The sequence below is a fragment of the Armigeres subalbatus genome, chromosome 3 (assembly GCF_024139115.2).
Source record: "Armigeres subalbatus isolate Guangzhou_Male chromosome 3, GZ_Asu_2, whole genome shotgun sequence".
In the NCBI taxonomy this organism is placed as follows: domain Eukaryota; kingdom Metazoa; phylum Arthropoda; class Insecta; order Diptera; family Culicidae; genus Armigeres; species Armigeres subalbatus.
This window is the reverse complement of record NC_085141.1, coordinates 195,668,781-195,685,592: the sequence shown is the minus strand read 5'-3', so window position 1 is coordinate 195,685,592 and position 16,812 is coordinate 195,668,781.

Sequence of the window (16,812 nt, the reverse complement as noted above, 5' to 3'; positions counted from 1 at the left end):
AAGAACAGGTGCTAGTGAGCAGTTATATTTGAGTATATTGTTCCATGTAAGATCCGACGTATTTTGATATTTTTGGCAAACATAGATGTTGTGGTAGAGTCTCAAAAGTTTTGCATTACATATAACCTAGTATAAGGGTGGCCCAGTGAGACACTATCATTCTGGAAATGTTTAATGTAATCATCGTCACCGTCATGAAATACAGCGAAGTCAGATACTCATATTTGTATTATTCCCGATCTGTTATCATTTCATCATATTTCCGGTAGCGTTTTAACTTGGAAATGGCTAAGTATCTCTGTGTATGGATTTAGATGGATTCTTCTCGATCTTTACAGCGTGGCCAGCATAATAGTTCTGATGTTTGGAGAAACGCATAGAAACATATTGATGAGAAGTTAACGTCACATGAATGACAAGCAGTGGAAAAAATGCATCTTGAACATACTCTCGGAAAGGCAGGAACATTTCCGGTGGCCAAGGACCAATCTCCAAGATTTTGAAGGGGGACCAGTATACTAGAAGAGAACCGCTTCTGATGGTCCTAAGTTTCATCAAAAAATCGGATTATTATGACAAAAGTTATATGAATTTGAATTTCGTGTATTTTTCCTATCTCATACCTTTTGTCTAACCCATAATATAAAGCAATATATCGATAGGAATTTTGATGTTGATATTTCTGCTATCGATACCAAAAGTGATATTGATAATGCGCTCGTATCTTTGACAAATTTAATCGTCCGAATGGGAAGCGTGCAATTTCTCAATCATAGAATTTAACTCCGTTGGCAAAACGTAATGATCTTCTTAAGCTGCTGATCTTAAAAATGAGAGGCGAATGCAATACTAAAGAACTCGCGATCCCGCGTTGAAAAGTTATTTGGCGAAATTTGCAAAATGAAGTTAAAAACCCAGATTATTCCACCTATCATTGATGATGCGCTTTCTCGTGCGGTAAAAAATAAATATTTCCGGCGAGATTTTGCAGGCGTACTTCTGAGCCCATAGTCCGATCCGGCCAATTGTCAATAGGAAATAATAAGAGTTGATTCTGGGTCCAAATGCAAACTATTGCGAGGAAATCGGTTGAGGGTTAATGCATTAAAAAGTGAGCTTGACTTTCTACGCGCTTTATTGAAAAAAGTATTTTATGCCGCTCCATAGCCCGTTGTCCGTTCAGTCAAATCAATTTTAATAGAAAACAATGAGGCAGGATGCTGCGTCGAATGCAACCTATTCGTAGAGGGAATCCGTTTAGAGTAAGTGCATTAAACCGACATTAAGAACTTTTCACGCGCTTTTGCCGAAAAAATGTTGTGGCCTTGACTTCAAGTCCATTGTCCAGACAACCAATTTTCAATAGGAAGCAATTAGACGGCAGAATGCTGCGTTGAGTGCAACCTGTTACGAAGAAGTGGGTGAAGGGTAATTACAAAAAAAGTAAGGCGAGACTTTTTCACGCGCTTTTTATAGAAGAAAAACCTATTTTGGCCACCACTTTATTACATTTTCTTGCATTATATTTGTCATAAGACAGAAATTATGTGCAATCCCATTTAATTCCACCACTCGAATCTAGTCCATTGAAGACACTGAGGAACAACCTTACTGTTGGCAGGCTCGAAATACCGTATCATCGAAAATTTTAATTAAGTGGTAGAATTAAAGTGGGATATCTAAACTCATCTTATATCTCATTACACTAAAAAAGCTCAAAAATAATTTTCTTAACTTTACATATATGTAGTATGCATGAAAGGCAAAAGCTGTAAAAATAAAAAACGCACTGATTGAGTTGCAGTCCCACTAATACGGTGTTGGGCTTAGTGATAGCGTTAAAAAAATACCATAATAAAGATTTGAAAAAATAAATAAAAACAGTTACTAAGCATGAGCTTTGAGATGCTCATATCCTCCACTAAACTATGTATGTTAACTTTTGCGGAAACTAGTTCCAACTAACTTACCCGTATATACACATTAGTATTCATACTCTGCACTTGCTTTTCATTATATAGACTTGATAATTTCACTTAAAGGCGTATCATGTATGGGTCATATTGTAGTGCATGAACAGTTTCTTCTATTCCCACTGTTATTGGATAAATATGCATAACTTACCGCACACTTGTCATTAACCTGTAGTTGAGAATTCTGCAGATAAGTATCAACAGAGAATCGACAAAAGCTGTAACAGTAACGGTGAATTTGGCTTTCTTTAACGACATTTACACCAAGTCACATGTAGATTTATCTTCTGTCTAACAACTAAACGGTTTCGGCAAAACTGTACAAAAGTAACTTCTTTCAGCGATTAACTTAGTTTAAATTCGTCAGACAATATTCCATTAGCACTGCTTTCGTGATGATTAGTGTTAAAAATCTCGTGGTCAGTACAGTTGACGGCACGATAGAACTTGGTTCACTTATAATTGGAGAGAATTGCCAATAGGTTTGTATTCTCCATTATCATTTGTCATCAAGAAGGGGCAAACACCGGCACCAATGTTCCACCTGGTCACCCATAATCCGCCCAAATAATCGACTTTGAAATCACTCTGAATTTAATTAAAAGTATACTGCTACAGACGCATGATTAGCTTGTGAACAAAGCAGGTTGGTGCGCCGACATTGAGTAAATGTCTTTTACAAAACGGAAGATCGAAGAACGCTTACTTTTCCAGCAGGAGTGACTTCAATATATAGTGATGATGTTCGGGCTGAATTTATCTTCAGGGGTGAAATAGATATGTATACAGTTTGAATTTTTGTCTGCAGCCTTTTCCCTTTGCTGCATATTTATTGTGTCAGCGAACAAAAGGCTCACCAAATTAGAAACGTTTATGTGGCGAGTGTGTATATGCTAGAAATAGATCTCCGGCAACGCTTCACGTAATTGAAACATCTTGAGAATATTGAAATGATTTTATTGTTTAAAGTGTAAATTTGAGATACTTTTACAGGACTCAATTAATACGTCTTATTCGTCGAGCACTTCCTGATTTGGTAAATATTCTGTGTGTAGAAAAAATCAGTTGCAAAAAATAAACTTTAATATTCTGATCGCGCTGGAGCTTCAAATGTTGTTTCCGAGGAGAATGCTCTGTTTGTAGGCAATCCTATTTTTTAAATGCAATTCCAACCTATGGTTGAACAACCAAGGTTACAACGTTTTTAAAAGATTGTTGCATTAGAAGAATGTTTAAGAAAGCCACATTCTGATTACACCCGACCAAAAAAGGAGCAGTCAGCATTAAGAATGAAAACAGCGTTTGAACTTAATTTAAGATAAAAAACACCCAAATGAAGTTTTAATGAGAAAATAAACAAAGAATGATTTTCACATTTCTAAACCGAAAAAAATCTGGTCAACTCCTGGACAATATATTTCGGACATAAATACGCAGTATTGGTTCAAATCTTTCAATTGGTGAGGAAACCTAATCAGGACATTTTATGCCCTCTACTGGATCTTGATTGTGAGGACCAATGATGGCGGTAGCCACGGGGAATTGGTTTTGGGCATAAGAAACCCCCAGAGACAAAATTTTTAGAAGGAATTTTTTTTCGAAAAAAAAAATGTTCAGAAACCCACCTGAAATGGCTGAGATCTTGAAGGAACATTTTTGTAACGCACATATGTACACCACACACACATACATACGAGTACATGTATCTAGTTTGTCGAGCTGAGTTGATTGGTATATATTAAAGTGGTGCATCATGGTATTTTTTCAAATCAATGGTTTTTCAAAACCAATTGGAGTCTCAAACGACTGTGCAGAATTGGGTCCGATTGGTTGTTTCCTCGAGAGTATTCGAGAGACGGGTGCTTAGGACCATCTTTGGCGGTGTGCAAGAAGACGGTGTGTGGCGGCGAAGAATGAACCACGAGCTCTTTTGACGTCAAATTGTTGATTCAGTGTTACCTGTTTGGTTGGTTGGTTGCTTCCTCGCTTTCCGCATCGCGATTGAAGTTTATGAAAATTAGCATGGAAAAACGCACATTTTTGCATTTTTACTCCTAGAGGTTACAGTTTATCATAAACCAAGTCGCATGTTGCGTTGAAGTATAAACCAAAGGATGTCGAAAACTTGGCTGCTTGAAGAAGGTACGTTGCTGGAACGTCACACAAAAAGTTATAATGGAAACCTTTTTTAGAGTTTTGCCGTTTTTATACCATATATAGATCTCAACAAAGAAACATTGATTTTCTTTTGCCATGATTATTGACCAAAGATATGATATTGATGGATATGATTTGATGACAAAAAAATTTGAGTAGACGTTCTAGCAACGTACCTTCTTCAACACAGTATGGCATCTTTCAGACCATATGCTAAGGTAGTCACGTTATTTATTATTTATTCAGACTAAGGCCGAAGTGGCCTGTACACGGTATATCAAGAGTCTTCTCCATTCGGCCTCGGTCTGCATAAACACATCGTCCGCCAACCACACGGTCTACAGTAAGGGTCCGGTGTCATCTTCCACCTGATCTGATCCACCTTGCCCGCTGCGCACCTCGCCTCTTATTCTTGTGCCCGTCGGATCGTTGTCGAGAACCATTTCTTTCACCGGGTTACTGTCCGACATTCTGGCTGCAATGCCCAGCCCATCGCAGTCGTCCGATTTTCGCGGTGTGAACGATGGATGGTTCTTCCAACAGCTGGATGCAATTCGTGGTTCATTAGCCTCCTCCACGTACCGTCCGCCATCTGCACCCACTGCATACAGATGGCAGTACGCAGCACTTCTCCTTTCGAAAACTCCAAGTGCGCGTTGGTCCTCCAAAATCGCCATCATATTGGTCTCGTGTCCGTAGAGGACTACCGGTCTAATTAGCGTTTTGTAGATTTGTCAGTTTGGGTACGGCGGCGAGACTCTATTCGATCGGAGCGTCTTGCAGAGTCCAAAGTACGTACAGTTTCCAGCCACTATACGTCTCCGAATTTCTCTGCGGTGGTCATGTTTCCGGCGGTCACCAGTGAGCCCAAGTACACAACGCATTCTTCTACCACCGATACCTGGGCAACCTCGCGGTGGGTGGCTCGATATCTTCTCTTGAACCTCTTCCCTATCATGTAACTTGGTCTTCGACGTGTTGATGACTTAGTCCGATCCGGCTTAGCTTCCTCTTCAGTCTGATGTGAAACTTCCTCCATCTTCTTCTCAAAGTTATGCGTACCATAATATTCTATGTCGTCAGCCGAAACCAAATAGCTAAGACGGACTTATTGAAGATTGCACCACTCGTGTTAATCCCTGCTCTTCGTATTACACACCTTCCAAAGCGATGTTGAATAGCAACACGAAAGACCATCACCTTGCCGTAACCCTCTGCGGGTTTCGAAGGGACTCGAGAATGCCCTGAAACTCAGAACTACGCACATCACCCGATCCATCGTCCTTTGATCAACCGTGTCCAGTTTATCCGGAAAACCGTGTTCGTGCATTAGCTGCCATAGCTGGTCCCGATCGATTGTATCATATGCGGCTTTGAAGTCGATGAATAGATGATGTGTGGTGTTACCTTTCCAATAGGTCACAATCCTAAACTTGATTCTTTTATTATCGTTTAGTTTCCGTTTTCCTTTTTTGTAAATAAGTATGCTTTAATTCTAGAAAAAATTAATAAAATATGTAAAATAAATCCTTATATTCCCTATCCTAAGATACCATTTACCCTAAAATTTAATGTAAATAATTAGAAAAATAAAAGATTGAAAAAAAGGAAAAAATTGAATTCAAAAATCCCATTTCACCACATTTATCCCCTTGGTATCGATCTGTCAAAAGTGTATCCCATCCTATATGTACACACCAACCATCATGGCGCGCGGTACCAACTGTGCACAATTAAAACCATCGAAATGTTCTCCTATACTTGGATTTTGCTGTGTCATCGAAGGCCTTATAAGCCTAAGCAGGATGAGCCAAGGGCTCTTTTGGTAACAAAATTCCGACAGTTTAAACCTTCCGTTGCTCTCTTCAAGTTTTTTCTGAATCCTTTAGGAACAAAATTCCTAGCTGTTTCATGAGTGAACTGCTAATTGGCAGAGATAGTGTCTCGGAAGAAAATTGATGTCACCACCCATCATCGGAATTGCCGAGGGTGATCTAACAGCCTATGATAGGTGGACCGTAAGTGATAGTGAAATCACCCATCCGGTACAAGAGGAAGAGAACTGTGCGACGCCCCCTTCAACCTCGGACGTTGCATCCCTGGACCCGACAATCGTCGACGTAGCCATCGGTGAGGAAGTGGACCGGTCGAAATGCCAATAGTCCGAACATCCACCGACCGACTGGAAATCGCCTCAACCTTTGAGAGTCAGGTGAAATTTTGTACATTCCCATAAACCCAGTGAACTCCTGTAAATACTAAATAAACCCAACCAGTGAACTTTGAATTGATATCTAGTGTTTAGCATACTTATTTCACGCGCAAATCCCTTTTCTCCATCATTCGTTTATTGAAATTGAATTCGCATTGCAAGCTTGGAAGTGAGTCCGCCCCAACGATTATCCCGGACAGACCCTGGAGAGGGCTGAAGTGTAAATAGTTTAGTAAATTTTCTTGTATTAATATGAGTTTTATTTTAGTGAATTTTTCCCAATTGAATTAGTATTTGAAGTTTTCTTAGTTTTATCATTTCTTTAAAATTTCATTTGCAATAGAATAGTTAATCGTAACAAAATGGCGCCCAACGTTAATTAATGTATGAAAAAAGTTTCAATTTAATTATAAATTAGAACTTTTCAATTGTGCTCAGGAAATCAAAATCAAAAATTTCAATCTTGCTCCAATTCTTTTAAAATTAGGTTATTAAATTGTACCTTTTTCTAAATTACAAATCTGCAGGTTACAGCTTCAGCAAAAACCGTTTCGGATGATGATAAATGCTTTTATTCTCTCTATTGAAATCATTGAACAATTAGCCATTCTTTAATCTATTGTTGCATTTCCTGAATAGAATTATTTTCAATTGAATAAGGTGAAATAAAAATGTATTGAATTGAACTTCTTTTTGTGAATTACTTCTTTTCTATATTTAGTGAATTAGCACATTAATCGTGCAAATTACATTGAAATTAAATAGCCATGGAGCGTATGAATTCTAAGCGGGCTAGTGAAATGATTCTAGGGTGGTACCACGATATGAGAGTAGACCATTTAGAAAATGATGAGCTTTTTGTGTGAGTTATCAATGCGTGCTATTGTGATTAAAGATGACCCAAGCTCTACGCGCAGGCGGAGAAGCTTGCGGGAACACCTGAAAGCAGAAAAGCAGGAGAAAAAATACTTGGAAGCAGTGGTTGGTGAGAACAAAATTGAGGAAATAAGCATCTGTGAAAAAATGTTTTTGGATATTAGTGAAATTATGAGACAAAATGACCACTCCACGAGGGCTAAATGCAACGTAGAGATATTAAACGTAGAGATATTACCCCAGAAGAAAGCGAGTTTTTGAATTGCCTTCTTGTGGACATTGTGGAAACTTTAAAAAAGGAATTTTATACAGAAAATTTAAATCGGGTAAACACCCAGCAGGAAATAGACAATGAACAGGAGTTGGATGAATTGTTCACGGTTAATCAAGAGGCCCTAACATTTTCAGGAACTCATAGCAAGGAAGCGAGAGTAGAGAGTGGCTCAATTAACCAACCACAAACTTCTTCTCAAGAGTTTATACAGCAACATTGCCGATTATCTAATCTTTGTGCAGAGGATAAGGCATATGTTGAAGAGTTACAAGCCCGGCTAAAAAGAATTCGAAAGTGCGGAGGTGAAAACAGCCACACTACCCTCATCGACATCGCAAGCTGCTGTTCCAAATTCTAGCTGGTCGACGATTTATCCATCACGAACAATAAACCATAATCGACATCAAAACCAACATTCGGTTGGATTTGCTGATCTACCAGAAACAGCAATCTAATCCGTATATAAATGTGCCTTACTTCCTCCACCACTCATTCAATGCCTCCAATGCCTACTGCTTCATCCTAGCAAATTTACAACGAATCTCAATTCCCATTGCAACCGTTGTTCAATAACAATGAACCTTCCACCAGGCAGCAAACAATTTACCTCACAGTCGACTCGCCAGGCTACACACTCACAACAGTCTCAAATGCCTATCCCATACTCACCTTATCCTTCTTTCTATCCAATGCAGCAGTCTAATCCAGCGCGACATACTCTACCTGTGTCTCAATGGAAGATCAACAAATACGATGGAACAGATCAAGGGCTCAAACTAAACGAATTTCTAGAACTCGTACAAACCTTGTCCTTGGCAGAGCATGTTTCTGACATTGAATTGTATGAATCAGCCGTACACCTTTTACTGGTCCAGCATTAAAATGGTATATGACCATTCTACCGGTCGATTGTTAAATTAGGACCACTGGTGCTGGAACTGAAGAGGACGTTTATGCACCCGGATTTAGACGCGCTGATAAAATGAAAAATTTATCAACGTCGTCAACAAAGAAAACGAGTCATTTCCATGAATTTTATTATGAAATGGAACGATTATTTCGAACTATGTGTGTTCAAATCCCAGAACACGAGAAAGTTCAAATTTTGCTTCAAAATATTAGAATTGATTACAGGAAACAATTAACGTTCCTACCGATCGCTGATCTCCCACGCTAATAGCCGCCGGTCAGAAAATTGATTCACTGAATTTTTCCGCCTACAACAAAGGTATTTGGGATCGAGAAATCAGTCAATGCTGTCAGCCAAACAAAACCAACAAAAAGCTCAGCCGAGCACCAAAACCGTCAGTCGAGAACGTCCCCACCAGTCCAATCCAATTATCAAAAGTCATCTCGTCCATCTTATTCACAAAATCCGTCCCGAAACGCTATACAAAATTCTGTTAGAAACCCACCTCCACAAAGGGGTCGATCAACCCTCGAAAATCTAATTGACACATATGAACCTCCTCCAGAAAACACATGTTTTAATTGTGGTAATTACGGCCATTCATTGAGAGAGTGTCGTATGCCTCGAGCAGTGCTTTGCGAAAATTGTGGCTTCCGTGGTTACCCTTTAACAATTGCCCCTATTGCACAAAAAACGCCATGTCAGCGAGCGAAAAGCGCGGCTCGCTGAATCAGTAAATGCGTATCGAGCTCATTCTCCTACATTCTTTGTAAAAGCCACTGAAGAAATTTACTTTAAAGAGCCAATAACTTGCTTAATTTCTTACCCATACCCTAATGACAATCGCCCCTATACCACCGTTACAGTATACGATCATAAAATACGGGCACTATTAGACAGTGGTAGCAACCTTACCCTAATTAATAACAGCGTATACTCCTCCTAAAAACGCGTAAAATAAATCCTCTTTCGAGATCCCATTAATTTTGCGCACTGCTGGTGGCGAACCGCTGGAGATTCTTGGTCAAATATACTTACCATTCAGCTTTAACGGAGTGACCAAAATCATTCCCACCCTGGTTGTGCCAAATTTGGCCATTCGTTGTTTATGTGGTATGGATTTTGGTCCAAATTCAACATACAACCGACCGTCGGGGAATGCGCCTTCGTGGATGATTTCGAGGAAGAAGAAACTCCTCAGCCTTCAACCGCTTTAATCCTCACCATTGAAGAGCAACAGGAAATTCAGGGCATCAAATCTCTTTTCCTGCCCGCACGCCAGGGACAGTTGTCAATTACCCCACTAACCGAACACCGCATCGAAATTAAGGAAGAATGGCGAAATAAACCTCCCGTTCGGCAATTTCCTTATGTAATGTCGCCGAAAACTCAAAGTTTGGTAGGCACTGAGCTGCAACGTCTACTCGATATAGGGATTATTGAGCGCAGCAACTCATCGTGGTCATTGAATTGTGTTCCCGTGATTAAGCCACACAAAGTTCGCCTCTGCTTAGATGCGCGCAAAGTGAACGAGCGCACTGAACGAGATGCTTATCCCTTGCCACACCCCTGTCGCATACTAGGTCAGCTCCCAAAGGCCAACTATCTCTCAACGATAGATCTTTCGGAAGCTTTCCTCCAAGTTCCGCTCCATCCAGCTTCGAGGAAGTATACTGCGTTCAGTGTTCAAGGCAGGGATTGTTTCAGTACACCAGTATGCCCTTTGGCTTGGTCAATAGTCCCGCCACCTTGGCTAGACTAATGGACCGAGTGCTGGGCCACGGTGTACTGGAACCGTTGTCTTCGTTTACCTCGACGATATTGTCGTGGTAACGGAGACATTCGAGCATCACGTGCAGCTGCTGCGAGAAATTGCGCGCAGACTAAGAGAGGCAAACTTGTCAATCAATCTGGAAAAATCCCAGTTCGGCGTTCCAGAATTACCATTCCTAGGGTATCTTCTTAGTACACAAGGCCTTCAGGCCAACCCAGAAAAAACTCGGCCCATTATTGAATATGAGAGGCCAAATTCTATTACAAAACTAAGAAGATTCTTAGGAATGGTAAACTATTACCAGCAGATTTACATAGCTGATTTTAGCGAAATCACAGCGGCGCTCACAGATCTCCTAAAACAAAAGCTAAAATCATCAAATGGACAGATGAGGCTGAAAAATCCTTCTGTAATATTAAAGAAGAGCGACTCGTAAGCGCTCCAATATTAAGTAGCCCCTGATTTTACGAGGGAATTTACCATCCAAACCGATGCTAGCGACGTCGCGGTAGCGGTATTTTGACTCAACAACAAGAGGATGGTGAGAGAGTTGTTTCTTACTATTCCCATAAATTAACAACGCCCCAACAGAAATTACCATGCCGCAGAAAAAGGAGGCTTTGGCAGCATTGTTAGCCATTGAACACTTCCGTGGATATATTGAAGGGTATCACTTCAAGCTCATCACGGATTCATCTGCACTGACTCATATCCTCAACACCAAATGGAAAGTTGGGTCAAGGTGCAGTCGATGGAACTTGGATCTACAGCAATTCGATATGTCTGTGGTACACAGAAAGGGAAAAGAAAATGTAGTCCCAGATGCCTTGTCCAGAAGTGTAGCTGTAGTCCAAGATTCATCTACTGCATCTTGGCACGCCTCCTTGGTTGAGAAGGTCATGAGTCATCCTGATGACTATGTCGATTTCCGCTTGGAAGACGGCAAATTGATGAAATTCATTACGGCAAAGAACCTACCGTACGACAGCCGTTATGGTGGAAGATTATTCCGTCGCCCAATGAAATTGAGGCAATTTTTGAGAAAAATCACGATGAAACCTTTCATCTAGGCTACGATAAAACTTTGAATCGTATCCAAAAGCGATATTATTGGCCTAAAATGGGCCCAAACATACGCTCGTATATTCAAGCTTGCACTATGTGCAAAGAAGTTAAGCCACCGTTCGTAGCCGTCACTCCTGAGATGGGCAAAATGCGGCATGCAGCTCGTCCATGGCAAATCGTCTCGATCGATTTCGTTGGTCCCTCCCCGCAGTCGAAATGGCAATCAACATCTCTTGGTAATCACCGACTACTTTTCAAAGTGGGTGATGATACACCCGTCCGAAAATTAGATAGTTCGGCCATGTGTGTGATTCTAAAAGATCAATGGTTCTATCGAAACTCCGTGCCAGAAATTATCATCACGGATAACGGCAGCACTTTTGTGTCAAAAGTTTTCAAAGATCTGGTTGACCGCTTTGGGAGATCACACACTGGTTTAACTCGCGATATCACTCTCAGGCTAACCCTGTCGAACGAGTGAATCGAACAATAAATACGGCTATCAGGACCTACGTACGGGACGATCAGCGAATGTGGGATACTAAAATCCCCGAAATAGAATTGATACTGAACACTACAAAGCACACTTCTACCGGACTGACGCCGTATTTTATTACTCACGGCACGGAGTTGTCAGAAGTGAAACGACCATCGTTTATTCCGCCACGACCAAACATTAACTGATGATGAACGAGACGAAAGACGTAAACAAATGTTTTCAAAAAATCTACGATATCGTTAAAACCAATCTTTCAAAAGCACATCAATCTTCTTCACAACACTACAATTTACGTAGCCGTCGATTCTCCAAATCATTTTCTGTCGGCCAGCTGGTTTACAGGAGAAACATGAAACCTTCGAGCGCCGTGAACAACTACAATTCCAAATATGGTAAGCAGTATCTTCCATGCAAAATTAAAGCTAAAAAGGGTTCCTCATCGTATGATCTGGAAGATCTCACAGGAAAACCCCTTGGAATATGGCCAGCCAGTCATTTAAAACCTGGCTAGCTCAATGCAAAAGTAACTTTATTGAAATCCTTGATCACCAACAGTGCTTCATCAATGGACCTAAAAATAAACAAAACAATTAAAACTTACACCTGTGTATACCTTTAATCACAATAGATGCGTATAACCTTAACTTTCACCGGCAAAACACCATTAAAACCGTGAAAAATCATCACGATTCACGGTGGTTTACCTCCTCATTTGGTTAAAATGTAAACATTTTTGACAGTTTACCCCCACACATACAAGTGTTTTTTCCAATTAGTCGACATTCGCAGGGTTGAGCAAAGGCTTTCTCAATCAATCGAGTGCAAAGGCCTCTCATGTTGCATTCAATATTTTCTCGCATGCGAGGAAGAGAAGAAGCAGCTGTGAGACCAGTTCATTAAATTTAAGTTTCGTCAAAACGGCCACCAGTTCTCTGGAAATCAGAGACCCTAGAGTGACCGTCAAACAACCATAATATTAGGGCGCCCTAGAATCATATGCTTTAGAATTAAGTAAGTTGAACGATTGTTATTATTGAATTGAAAAGCGTGAATGAAATGAATAATTGGAAATTGAATGTATTAATGAATGAACGAAATGAATAATTGGAATTGATGTAAAAGAATGAATGTATTAATGAATGATTATGGAATGGTTGAATTGGAATATTTGTGATTATTTGTTAGAATTTAGTCAAGATGTAACTTGTGACATCACTAATAGCAAAGAGAAGTAATCCTAATCTGATCTCTATATTATAGTAAACTAGTTCTACCTTATTTAGCCAACAAGTGTTGGCAAGAAAATAGTTGATTTTGGCCTTGTATGCTGTGGGTTCTGTGAATGGTAAAATGCGATCTTTTTCTGACGAAATCTGGTTTGGTAACTTAAAGCTGTTCTTTCGCTAGTTGTAGAATACCGACTTATATAACCCTAATTACTCTTAGGGACTAATCACCTGCCCAGATCATGGCGACATAGTAGTACGTATTCAATTAGGTAGTGAGCCTCACTATTTGAAATTCACGTAATTAAGAGCAACAGCACTTGCCGTATAGGAACAATCATTGCTATTAATTAAATTGAATTTGAAACAGCAGAGAACTGGCAGTTGAATAGGTCTACATAGTTGACCAAATCTCGGCACACCAGATCCCATATTCTATTAAAAAAATTATTGGAGACTCAAGAATGTTTTGTTTGAGCTACCGGAGCAGAAGGCTTTATTTCTTTTCGAGCAGATTCACTCTTCCAAATTCAAATGATTTTGAGGAACAGCACTTGCCGTTAGGAACAATCATTGCTCCAAATCAACCTGAATTTTGAAGAGAAGAGAACTAGGGAAAGAATAGTCGACTTTCGATCCACATGGAGGTTCAAGCAAAAGTTTCTGGAATTTGAAATTTCTGATCAGGATAAATCCCGCAACAACCAGGCTCACCTTTCCAATTTTACGTGATTCTTCGGGAAAGCACTTGCCGTCTAGGATCAATCATCGCGCAGAATCAACTAAAACTCGAAAGGCAGAGAGTTGTGCAGGGTAACATTAATTTGAACTGGACGCCAGGGAAAATCTTTAATCCAAAACAGAGAACCAAAACCGGATTCATTCAAAAGCAGGCTCATTCTTCCACATTTACGTGATTTTGAGGAAAAGTACTTGCCGCCTAGGATCAATCATTGCTCCATATCAATCTAAATCTGGAAGAAGAGAGAACTTTTGCTTAAACCTTTTAGGTTAATCTGATCTCTTGGTATAAGACAATTCCCTAAAAAAAAAAAAACTTGTTTTTTCACCCGATCAGGATAATTGTTACCTTTCAATAGGTCACAATCCTAAACTTGATTCTTTTATTATCGTTTAGTTTCCGTTTTCCTTTTTTGTAAATAAGTATGCTTTAATTCTAGAATAAATAAATAAAACTGTAAATATGTAAATAAATCCTTATATTCCCTATCCTAAGATACCATTTACCCTAAAATTTAATGTAAATAATTAGAAAAATAAAAGATTGAAAAAAAAGAAAACTGAATTTAAAAAAAATCCCATTACACCACATTTATCCCCTTGGTATCGATCTGTCAAAAGTGTATCCCATCCTATATGTACATAATCATCATGGCGCGCGTTACCAACTGACAAAACCATCCCGGGAAATCTTCTTCTATACTTGGATTTGACTGTGTCTTCGAAGGCCTTATAAGCATAAGCAGGATGAGGCCAAGGGCTCTTTTCGGTAACAAAATTCCGACAGTTTAAACCTTCCGTTGCTCTGTTCAAATATTTTTCTAAATCCTTTAGGAACAAAATTTCTAGCAGTTTCACGAGTGAACTGCTAATTGGCAGAGATAGTGTCTCGGAAGAAAATTGATGTCACCACCCATCATCGGAATTGCCGAGGGTGATCTAACGGCCTGTGATAGGTGGACCGTAAGTGATAGTGAAATCACCCATCCGGTACAAGAGGAAGAGAACTGTGCGACGCCCCCTTCAACCTCGGACGTTGCATCCCTGGACCCGACCAATCGTCGACGTAGCCATCGGTGAGGAAGTGGACCGGTCAAACCAATAGTCCGAACATCCACCGACCGACTGGAAATCGCCTCAACCTTTGAAGTCAGGTGAAAATTTTGTACATTCCATAAACCCAGTGAACTCCTGTAAATACTAAATAAACCCAACCAGTGAACTTTGAATTGATATCTAGTGTTTAGCATACTTATTTCACGCGCAAATCCCTTTTCTCCATCATTCGTTTTATTGAAATTGAATTCGCATTGCAAGCTTGGGAAGTGAGTCCGCCCCAACGATTATCCCGGACAGACCCTGAGAGGGCTGAAGTGTAAATAGTTTAGTAAATTTTCTTGTATTAATATAGTTTTATTTTAGTGAATTTTTCCCAATTGAATTAGTATTTGAAGTTTTCTTAGTTTTATCATTTCTTTAAAATTTCATTGCAATAGAATAGTTAATCGTAACAGTGGGCACGTTGTATTCGCGGCATTTCTGCAGTACTTGGCGAATGGCAAACACCTGGTCCGTGGTGGAGCGTTCGCCCATAAAACCCGCCTGGTACTGCCCACGAACTCCCTTGCAGTTGGTGCTAGTCGACGGCATAAAATTTGGGATAGTACCTTGTAGGCGGCGTACAGCAATGTGATTGCGCAGTAGTTGCTACAATCCAGCTTATCGCCCTTTTTGTAGATGGGACACGACACCTTCCATCCACTCCTGCGGCAAAACTTCCTCCTCCCAAATCTTGGTAATGACCCAGTGCAGCGCTCTAGCCAGTGCCTCACCACCGTGTTTAAATAGCTCTCCTGGTAGTTGGTCAACCCCAGGGGCTTTGTTGTTCTTGAGCCGGCCAATCTCCTCCTGGATTTCCTGGAGATCCGGAGCCGGTAGAATTATGTCCTGCGCGCCTTCTCCCAGGTCCATCACCATACCGCACTCTTCGTCTGCCACATCGCCATTCAGGTGTTCTTCGTAGTGCTGCCGCCACCTTTGGATCACCTCACGCTCGTTCGTAAGAAGGTTCCCGTTTATGTAGTCACGTTATTGACGATAAATTGAAGCCGCTAGGAGAAACATTCAAAAAAGTACGTTTTTCCATATAAATTTCATACGCGATGCTGAAAGCGGGGACGCACCAATCGAGCCCATCTTTTGCAAAGCTGATTGGTGTCCCGAAACGATTCAGAAAATAAAAAATAGGATAAGTTTGAATACGAATAAATGACATTTGAATAAAATGATAAAATTAGATCAACATAACGCTTTTGGAATTTTGTTTCAAATATTTTGTTTACCGATTTTGTTATTTTGTTTACTGAGTTTCTAAATTTTAAGATATGATTCAGAAAACTGGAAGCAAACTCGAAGGTAGCAGGAGATTAGAATTGACGATTTTATTTTGGAATTAAGACTGAATTTGATGAATTTCATACTAGATTTGGCCTTGGATTGGATTTGGATTGGATTTGGATTGGATTTGGATTGGATTTGGATTGGTTTGGATTGGTTGGATTGGTTGGTTTGGATTGGTTGGATTTGGATTGGTTTAGATTGGTTTGGATTGGTTTGGATTGGTTTGGATTGGTTGGATTGGTTTGGATTGGTTTGGATTGGTTTGGATTGGTTGGATTGGTTTGGATTGGTTTGGATTGGTTTGGATTGGTTTGGATTGGTTTGGATTGGTTTGGATTGGTTTGGATTGGTTTGGATTGGTTTGGATTGGTTTGGTTGGTTGGATTGGTTGGATTGAATTTGGATTGGTTTGGATTGGTTTGGATTGGTTTGGATTGGTTTGGTTTGGTTGGTTTGGATTGGTTTGGATTGGTTTGGATTGGTTTGGATTGGTTTGGATTGGTTTGGATTGGTTTGGATTGGTTTGGATTGGTTTGGATTGGTTTGGATTGGTTTGGTTGGTTTGGATTGGTTTGGATTGTGTTTGGATTGGTTTGGATTGGTTTGGATTGGTTTGGATTGGTTTGGATTGGTTTGGATTGGTTTGGATTGGTTTGGATTGGTTTGGATTGGTTTGGATTGGTTTGGATTGGTTTGGATTGGTTT